The following is a 9,940-nucleotide window of genomic DNA, read 5'->3' on the forward strand; positions in this document are numbered from 1 at the left end:
GATTCTTTTGATATGCTTGCACTTACCATCCACCTGTCAGTTCTTCTTCCTGTGATAGTGTGCATGTTGTGGCGATGCTGAGAACCAAGCCACTCATATTTAAAATTCTAGTAGGGTAGCCCATGGTGGACAGGTTTTAGTGGAGTTTCCAGACCAAGACAGACGAGGAAGAAAGACCTGTAATCCACTCTTAAAAATTAGTCAATGGAAACTTTATGAATCACAATTGAAAACCATCTACCATGCTTGCTTTAGACACGTCAAGCCCGCCTTGCCCCTATCCCCACCCCCCACATGCCACTGAGTCCATTCTAACTCATGGCAACCCACAGGCCAGAATATAACTGCCCCATGGAATTTCCGAGACGTTGATCTTCCTGGAAGCAGACGGCCACACCTCTCCCACAGAAAGGCTGGGGGTCTTGAGCCACTGACGTTTCACTAGCAGCTGAGTGAATTGGTGTGTGTTTTTGCTGACTATTCTCAACAACAAAAGTAACAAAAATATAAAAGATTTCAGTAGAGTAAAAAGAAACATACCACATAGAATTGTATTTAACTGTCGTCAGCTTGAATCACAACAGCAAAAAGGAGTTCATCAAGAAAGTCTACAGTGCTCCAAATCCGTGTCTTCCCAAGAGTGCTCCTGCTTGCCTCTCACCTGGGAGAAGAACTTTGAGCCCTGGGACTCTTAGGACTGATAAGACTATCTTTGCATTCCTGAAATCTTGTCACACCAGCTAGTTTATATAAATAAGATGATTTAAGGGGAGTCCTCGTCTTTGTGTGTATTTTGTATCTGATATCTGCAGGGGCAGAACCTAAGTAGCTAACATCACTCATGGGAGCCCCATGTCTTTGTGACATGGCACTTGGGTGAATTTACCTGCTTGGCAACATTTTTAAGTGTTTGGACACACATTATTGCTGAGATAATGAAGTACTTTATAAGCAACTCCTTGCAGGCATTAAACTGCCAACCACGGGGTTGGCAGGTCAAACCCACCATTCATTCAGACGGATAACGAGTTGTCTGCTCCCATTAAAATGTATAAGATGAGAAAGTGAGTTGCTCTGAGTCAGAATGGGCTCCATGGCAGCAGAATGCAATTCCCGGGAAAGAGGACCCCTGGAAGCTCGCATTCGGTTTCTCCTGGGCTTCGTCTTATGAGCCCTTTTCCCTTTGTTGTTTTAATTTGTAATTTTTACGATAGCAAATCACAAACAAAATGATTTTTTACATTTACAAGATTAGGTTATGAAACTCATGGTCCATCTAAATGCTTACATTTGTTGTCAACTTGGAACAATGCATACTTTATTTCAATACTGTCATACTATCGCTGTGGCTGGACTTGCAATTTCACTGAGAAAGCGCACATTACGAAGCAAGGCCTGGCTGGGGCCCTCCTGGCCACTCCCTGGTCAGATCCGATGTCCATTTCCTCGTCTTAAGCCATTAAGCCACAGGTTTACCCCCACAGAGGCCTGCAGCCGTAGATGTGGGATTATGAGTCACAATTAGCCCGGTTATGCTTTCTGTTCTAGGCAAGCTCACTTTCCCCAAGTGATTTTAGAACTCAGAAGCAAAGCGTTTACAGGCGCCTCCTGTGTTGTATGCAGGAAGCTTTACCACCCTTCAGGCTTTGCTTTCATCTTTTGTCACTGTGGAACTGGGGCATCCTCCTCGCTGTTGTTAGTTGCTGTCGGGCCAGCTCCAATCGTGGAGACCTTCCACAAGACAGAAGGAAAAATGATGTTGTCCTTAATGCCACCCCCTCATCATCGCTGGTCTATTTGATTTCATTGTCGTGCTTGACAACTTAGAGCTCATCCACCTGCCAGAGAGTGGGCAACCTTCTGTTGCGATCTGTAGGGATTTCATTGGCTGATTGTCAGAAGTAGATTCCCAGGTCTTTTCTTCTTCCTATATCCCAGTCGGGAAGCTCTGCTGAAATCGGCCCAGGATGGGTGAACTTGCTGGTTTTTGAAATACTAGTGGCTCAGCTTTCAGCCTCATAGCAGTAGGAAAGCAACGTTGAAAACACTGTGAGACCTTCCGCAGCGGGTGGTGGGACTGATGGAGGACTTGCATTACTGGGGTTCAGTGATTATGGGTAGACGGTCTCGGCTTCAGAATGTCAGCATTTACGTTTGAGCCTCCAGTTTCTAGCAGATCCTGGTGGTGAGTACCATTCACCTCATTAACCTTTTGATGCCACGAATGGAAGAACAGCACAGCATGCATGGGATTGTCGTGGGCATGACATGTATGAAAGACCAAGTTCCTGGCACATAGTAAATACCAAATAAATGACAGTTATAATAGTTTGTATCCTTTCCTCCCACTAACTATACATCATGAACTGACCTTCATTTCATGAAACACTCTTCCTAAATATCACTTTAAATATTGTTATTTGTGGTTAGTTGCCTTTGGGTCAGTTCTAACTTCTGGTGACAACAGAACAAAGCATCTAGTCCTGCACCATCTTCCTAATGGTTGGTATGCTCAACTTCATGGTCTCAGTCACTATTTTTAGCCGTCTTCCAAGTTAATAGGCTTATCTTTGAGCATTTATGTTAGACAGTATTAGATGTGATCCTCAGCTTTTCACAGGCTAATTTCCAGAAGTAGATTACCGGGGCTCTTCTCTAGCCTGGCTTAGTCTGGAAGCCCCACTAAAAGCTGGCTGCTATGAGTGACCCTCCTGGTATTTGAAAAAACAGCGGCATCGTTTTCAGCATCACAGCAACATGCAAGTCCCCGTGATCCTACAAACTGATAGAGGTGTGGGGAGTTGTTTTTATATCTATGGAACATTTATCCTATGTCTACCAAAATTTACCCAATCATTCCCTACTATTTGAGATTTAGAGATTTCTTTCTGCATTATGAGAAGTGATGCTATAAACATTTTACAGGTTGGTTTTTTTTTCCAAACCCAAGACTATTTTAAGATAACTTTCTAGAATATTAATCTGTGTAAAATTTTAAGGCAAACATTGTAATTTATGACTGCGACATGAGGTGCGGGCTTACTACTTGATTCCTTTTGATTAGATATTTCCTAGTCTTTAACAATGAAGAATAAAAATTTGTGAAACATTTCAGTTTCCCACTGAACCTCTCCAAAGGGTCTGACCTCCGTGAACTTCCTTGGCTTCAGTTGAGATTTCACACTTGACACTTAGCTCAGGGTCTGGGAGAAGGAAAACCATTTTCTTCTGAGTTCACTTTCAGTGCCACGCCTGCTCCTTAAGTTCAGAAGCACATAGAACGGCGCATCATGGAGGCTCTCTCCCAGGCCAGGTTCCAATCCAGGGCCTTCTGCGCTTCTCCAGATTCATGTTCTATTCCTTGGCATGGCCTCCTCTGCCTTAATCATGGATTCCTTAGGATTAAAGTGGTTATTCTTTTCCATCTCCCTCAATAAGGATTCCATTACACAGCTGTTAGTTCGTCATATCATGTTGGCTTATGTGTCACTCTGATGCTGGAAGCTATGTCACCAGCATTTCAAATACCAACTGCCCCCCCCACCCCCCGCCTCCAAATGGTGGACAGATTTCAGCAGAACTTCTAGACTCAGGTAGACTAGAAAAAAGGCCTGGTGATTTATTTATTGGAATTGGCCTATGAAAGCTTTATAGCTCACCAACAAACATTGTTCAACTCACTTGCTTTGGGCATGCCATCAAGAGGGATCAATTGCTAGAGGAAAACCTCATGTTTGGTGAAGTTGAGACGATCTGTGAGAAGACTGAACAAAGGGCTTGCAATGATGGGCTTGAACATGCTGGGGATCATGAAGGTCGGCATGCTCAGAGCAAGTGCAGGGCCTGACAATTTTTCTTTTTGTTGTACATAAAGTTTGCAGCCAACAACAACAAGGGAAGCCTCTGATATCAAGTCCCAAGCTGCCTTTCTTGGCTTTTTTTTTTTTACACCTAGTTTTAGGAGCACAGAAAATACATCCATCCCTCTTCCATCCCACCCATCTCTCTCTCTCCCATCCCTCTCTCAATCTACCCACCTCTCTCCTATTCCACTCAGCTCTCTTCTACCCCATCCATCCATCTCAGGCCCCCATCTTTGCCTCAGCCCAATTATTCCCCTCTAACCCCATCTATCCATTGGTGGTAACTTTCCTTAGTGAACCTGTTGTTGGCTGGAACAGAAAATGGTCTGTTGTGATTGAGAGGCTTAGGGAAGTTTAAGGGTCTCTAAAGACAAGTACAAATCGGGTTTTGACACTCCTTTCCTTAAAATGTTCCAGACTCGTGTTTCTGCTGGCTCATGAATGTCTGATAAAAGACTGCCTTCTCTCCCTCCACTTGCATTTATGGAATCTGGCTTTGCTAAGCAGCAATGCATTAGGAACAAAGACTTCTTTATGCTGTGTATTGTTCCAACACCACAACATCATCGTTCTGTTCTATTTCTCTCTCACAGGTGAAGGAGCTAAAGATGTACAGGATCTCGAGATAAATTAGTGAAGATGTAGTTTAGAGAATGGCCCTGTGCCAAGTTGAATTAACTATGTGTCTACAGCCTGCCCTCTCCCAGCCTGCTTCTGTGTTGGTCACTGAGAGCCTCTCCTATGGCCATGGCCATTTATAGACGGGTCCAGTCCCTGGACGCTGCTCACTGAGAGGTTGTTGGAGGGCAGAGTCTATCAAGAGACACTTTGGAAGAAAGACCTGGTGATCCCCTTCTCCAAAACCCCAGCCATTGAAAACTCTGTTCAGGACAGATCTCTGTGAGACACACATGAGGTCAGGGGTCACCACAAATCAGAATGGACTCTATGGCCTTCTTTTTTTTTAAAGGCAGAAGTCAGATTGGCTCCTTTTATTCATTCATTTGCATTTTCTTCTTCCTCTTCTCTCTCCTTTCGTCCATTTTCTTTCTACCTTCCCTTTCTCCCACCCCTTTCCCCTTCTTTACTCCATTTGCTTTCTTTAAAATAAGTGATTTTTGCCCAACGTCAGAAGAGTCTAGATGAGGTAGTAACCCAACCTTTGAAAGCCCTTTCACACTAACTGTTGTCAGGGCACATCATGAACTCCTGAACAGACTGCTTGCTATGAAGTAATGAGAAAAGACTTCGTTTGGAGTTTAAATATTCACCAAATATTTAATGAGTCCCTGCTGTAATAGATGTTCAGATGGGAACTTAATCAATCTGACAAATAGGTCATTGAAACTTCCTCTGTTTTCTCTTTGGGGAATCTCCAAAATGGAAGACCCATAGATTTGTGAACCCGAAGAACTGGATCAGAGTCCAGTTTGATGAAATACAATAAAAATATTCCTTAAAGGCAGGATTGGCGAGACTTATGCTCACTTACTTTGGGCAGGTCATCAAGAACAACCATGAGAAAAGGACGTCCTGTTTGGTGAAGTAGAGGCTCAGCGAAGATGTGGCAACTCCCAACGAGATGGCCTGCCATCGCAGCCTAGCAACAGACCCATCTCACCCACCAGCATGGAGATGTCGCAGAAGGCCGCCACGAGTTGGGGTCTCCTCAGTTGCAATTGCCAACAGCAAATCTTACAGTGTTTACGGAAGCCTAATGAGAAAGGTGCTCTGAGCATGCTGGGCACAACAGGATATAATCCCACACAGGGTCTGGAGCGTGGGCTCTGTAGCCAGAGGGCTGGATTTGAGTCCTGCCTCTGCTAGCTCTTGTTTTGTTTTTTCATGCAGTCACTCTGTGTCTTGCTATGTGTCTGTTTCCCCATCTTAAAAAAGGAGGATGGTAGTAGTGCCTCTTACATAAGGTTGTTGCAAGGACAAAATTTATTTGATCCATAGACAACATTCAGAATGGTGCTGGGTACATAGTAAGCACCAGGTAAATATGAGCTCCTAGTAGTAGTAGTAGTAGTATGGACGGATGACTTATTGCTACTGAGCACTATGGTGTAGTATAAAAGTTCAAGCATTTGAATTAGCCAGTCCTGTGCAATTTAACTGTTTCCTAAGGAAACCTGGGGGAAATAATTAATAATCATCTTAGTAATGCTGTGCACATTGAGATGATTCTGACTCACAGTGACCCTATAGGACAGAGCAGAATGACCCTGTAGAGTATCCTTGATGGTAAGCTTTAGGGAAACATATCAATAAGCTTTTTCTCTAGCAGCTCTTCCAGTCAGTAGCTGGGCACTTAACCATTGCATCAACAGGGCTCTTTATATGAATAGTAATAAGTAAGATTTGGTGATATTCTATATAGTTGCTGTGACAAGCGATCTGGTGGAATGTTCTTCAGGGCCCTGCAGGCACATTCTTCCTTATGGATGTCTAGAGTAGGGGTCTTTATTGGACACTAGGGAAAGGAGCATGAGAATGAGGACCCGGAAGATATGATCCTCAGGGGGATCTGTAGAGACTTATAGAGGTTGGTCCAGGTGGATTGAGATAAACATGCTTGAACTTGGTGAGTAGTGAAGGCAGTGACCAGCTCAGGTGCCTGCAAGCCTCCAAGAGCATGCCACAGAGGCCACAACTGCTAGCCCGCTGAAGATAGGGAATCCACGGAGACTCGGGCAGGACAGCAGGTCCGCAGGTGGAACTCATTAAGGAGGGATGGGAGATGCTAAAGTTGACTCATTAGCCATGGTTCTGGCCCCCACCATTCTTTGACATCGTCAACCCTTGAATCAGAAAGGTCCAGTGGTGGACGTCCAGAAAAGGGAGGACAGAAAATGTAGAAAATCATGCTCACTAGCTTCCAGTCTCCCTGTGTAAAGGAGGGTTGAGGGAAGCTCCGCTGTGTCTTTCTCTCTTGCTTCACAAATACATGTGAAAGCTAATTGGTGAAGAGACTGTCTCAGGAGCTGTACAGATGGTGCCTCAATCAGGAGCAACCTCATCCACAGTCCTTGACAGTCATTGGCTTAGATATCCAGTGCTACTCTAACAGAAACACCTCAAGTGGATGGCTTTAACATGGGAAAAATACCTTCTCACAGTTTATGCGACTAGATGTGCAAATTCAGAGTCGGCGTGGCTCTATCTCTCTCCGTCAGCTCTAGGGGATGGTCCTCGCCTCTTCCACTCTCATTCTCTAGTTCCTTGGGGATCTCTCTGTTGTCTCGGCTGAAAAGTGATCCTGGGATAGGTTCAGTGTCATGTTTGAAGGGTGTTGAAGGGCCATCATCGCAGGGGTTCTGTCAGTCTCTATCAGACCAGTAAATCTGGTCTGCTTTATTATTTTGAACCTTGTTCTACATTTTTCTCCCACTCTGCCCACGAGCTTGTATTGTTTTCCCAAGCAGAGCAGTGGGTTGAAGTGGCTGGGCATCACTGGGTCTTTGGTCTCAGGCTAGTGGTGACTATAGTTCACATTGCCCTTTGGACTAAATGTTTCCTTGGATCCTGGACTTTCTTCACTCTCCCTGCTCTGGAGAGGAAGGGACCGGCAATTGCATCCCAGATGACCACTCGCACACTTTAGACTGCAGTCACTTGCACAGTTCATTTTTAAGCCATCTCTTTCCTCTCCCATTTTACTGTAAGTGTGATTCCTTTAAGGTCTTGCTTAGAAATATCCTCAGCCATATACTCAGGTTCACACCTGAAAGTTCTGCCTTCCAACAAAAACTTGAGCATATATCGGACAAATTCTTTGCCATTGCATAAAAAGCATTCCTCTTCCTCAGTTCAATCACATGTTCATCATGTTCTTTAAACCAGAAGCCCATTTATTATTCACCGTCCTAGCAATATTCTGTTGATGGGGTCATGCATGTTCTCCAAGGTCACAGAAAATTTCTCCATAGCTCTTCTCACCAAAATTGCCTTGAGCATGTGTCATTCTACCAATGGTCTTTTCAGCGAGACCAGCTTCTGTTATTGGACACTGCAATGCACTACTCATCATCCACCTGCAACACCGCTTCTACATTGGTTAGAGAGGACCTTCACCTCTCAGGACCAAATTCCAGCTGAGTGACCCAGTGCTGCTGTCGTGGAAATACTACCAGTGGCTGGTTTCCCCACAAGAAGGGTAGCAGTCGAAAGTAAGAACACTGGATCTAGGAAAAGGCTCTCTCTGACAGTTCTGGAGGCAGGGCCTTGTCGCTTGAGTTTCTGATTCCTTGGAAATGTCCAAGTAGTTTGACATGTGACTTCCCCATCTCTGTTTGCTGGTTTAATCTATCTCAAGAGATTGACTCAAAACACACCCTATGCTAATTCTGTTTCATTGATGTAACAAAGATTATCCATTCCCAATTAGGATTATAACTACAGGCTTAGAGCTTAGAAGTCATAACAGGTATTCTTTGGTAGCACAATTCAACAAATAATAATGACCATAGCAGCTCATATTTGCTTGGGCCTTACTCTGTGCCAGGTAGTCTTCATGGTACATGGATTTTCTTTATGCATATGGCTGTACACACACACACACACACACACACACACACACACACACTCTTGTTCTGCCTTCCAAGAAGAACTATGTGCAATCTAGCATGACTGCATGCAGGTCCTTGCCTCCATTGGGCTCTAGGAAAGCAGGGGCTGATCTCTGATTTCATATGATAAGCCTGGCCATATGTGGAACATGAGAGGAACTTTAAAACTTGCCCTCTCTTGAGTCCCATCCCAGATTCTTGGTCGGGGGCTTTGGGCTAGGCCACCTGAGAAGCTCTAGAGTGATTCTACTCATTGCCATCTAATCTATTCTGATTCATAACGACTTGATCTTACAGGGCAGAGTAGAACTTGGAAATGCGGGCTTCCAATACTGGAAATCTTCATAGAAATCTTTGGAAAATAGAAAACCTCATCTTTCTCCCACAGAGCAGCTAGCTGATTTGAACTGCTTACCTTGCGGTTAGCAGCCCAATGAGAAAAACGATAATGACTTAAGCAAATAGAAAAAGGCTAAATTATTTCTTTTAGACTGGAAAGATGCCAGCTGTGGGGAGAACAGTGGGGGGGGGGACCAACAGGAGCCCCTCTTGACCTACTTTATAAGGGAGGCCTGTGTTAGGCTGGGTTCTCTAGTGAAGCAAAACCAATATATATGGAAAAAGTGGGAAAAAGCCTTACTGGGTGGAACTTTCATTGTACGCATTTTTCTCACTAGATGAACTTCCAGCAACTCACTTAGTGCACCCAGTGGTGTCACTTGGGAACGTTCTCTCTGGTCACAGTGATTTTTTTTTTTTTTTCGTGAAAGCAATTTTGCTCTAACCTCCTTTTTTGTGATGGCCATTAAGAGGAGAGTTTGCAGCAGAAACTGTTGTAATGTTGAACACAACTTACAAGGAGAGCACTACGGGAAAAACTCAAATATACGAGGGGTTTTCTCATTTCAAAAATGGTGAAATATCGATTGATGACAAACTTTGTTCTGGACCTCCGTCAGCTTCCTGAAAGGACAAAAATGTTGACTCATAGTGCATTTAGAGTTTGTTCCACCAGGCTAGACTGTTAATCAAAATTTCTGTTTAGAGGCTCTGAAAATATTGTGTAAGAGTGTGTGACAAAATTGGTCTGATTTGTGGCAGGCAGGGGACTGGTTTTCTCACCACAGCAATGCACCAGCTTACACAGCCATGTCAGTGCACCAGGTTTTGGCAAAAAAAACCCAGCATGCCTCTCTTGCCCCCACACCAGACTCACCTGACCTCTCTCCCTGCGACTTATTTTTGTTTCCATGAATGAAAAGGGACACAAAAGGACAGCAATTTGATGACAGAAGAGGTGAAGGAAAAAACGAGGGAGGTACTGTCAGCCATCCAAACAGATGAGCTTGAAAAATATTTTCAAGAATGGAATAGCAGATTTGACCAATATATTAAGTGTAATGGAGAGTACTTTGAAGGTGATAAGGTTGTTTTGTAAAAGAAATTTAAATACATAGCTTTGGGAAAAAATCTGTTCTTTTTTTGGTTTTCTAACTCTGAAGTCGT

This window comes from Echinops telfairi, unplaced genomic scaffold (genome assembly GCF_000313985.2).
Source record: "Echinops telfairi isolate 266 unplaced genomic scaffold, ASM31398v2 ScPeMD7_2010;HRSCAF=2546, whole genome shotgun sequence".
Taxonomy (NCBI): Eukaryota; Metazoa; Chordata; class Mammalia; order Afrosoricida; family Tenrecidae; genus Echinops; species Echinops telfairi.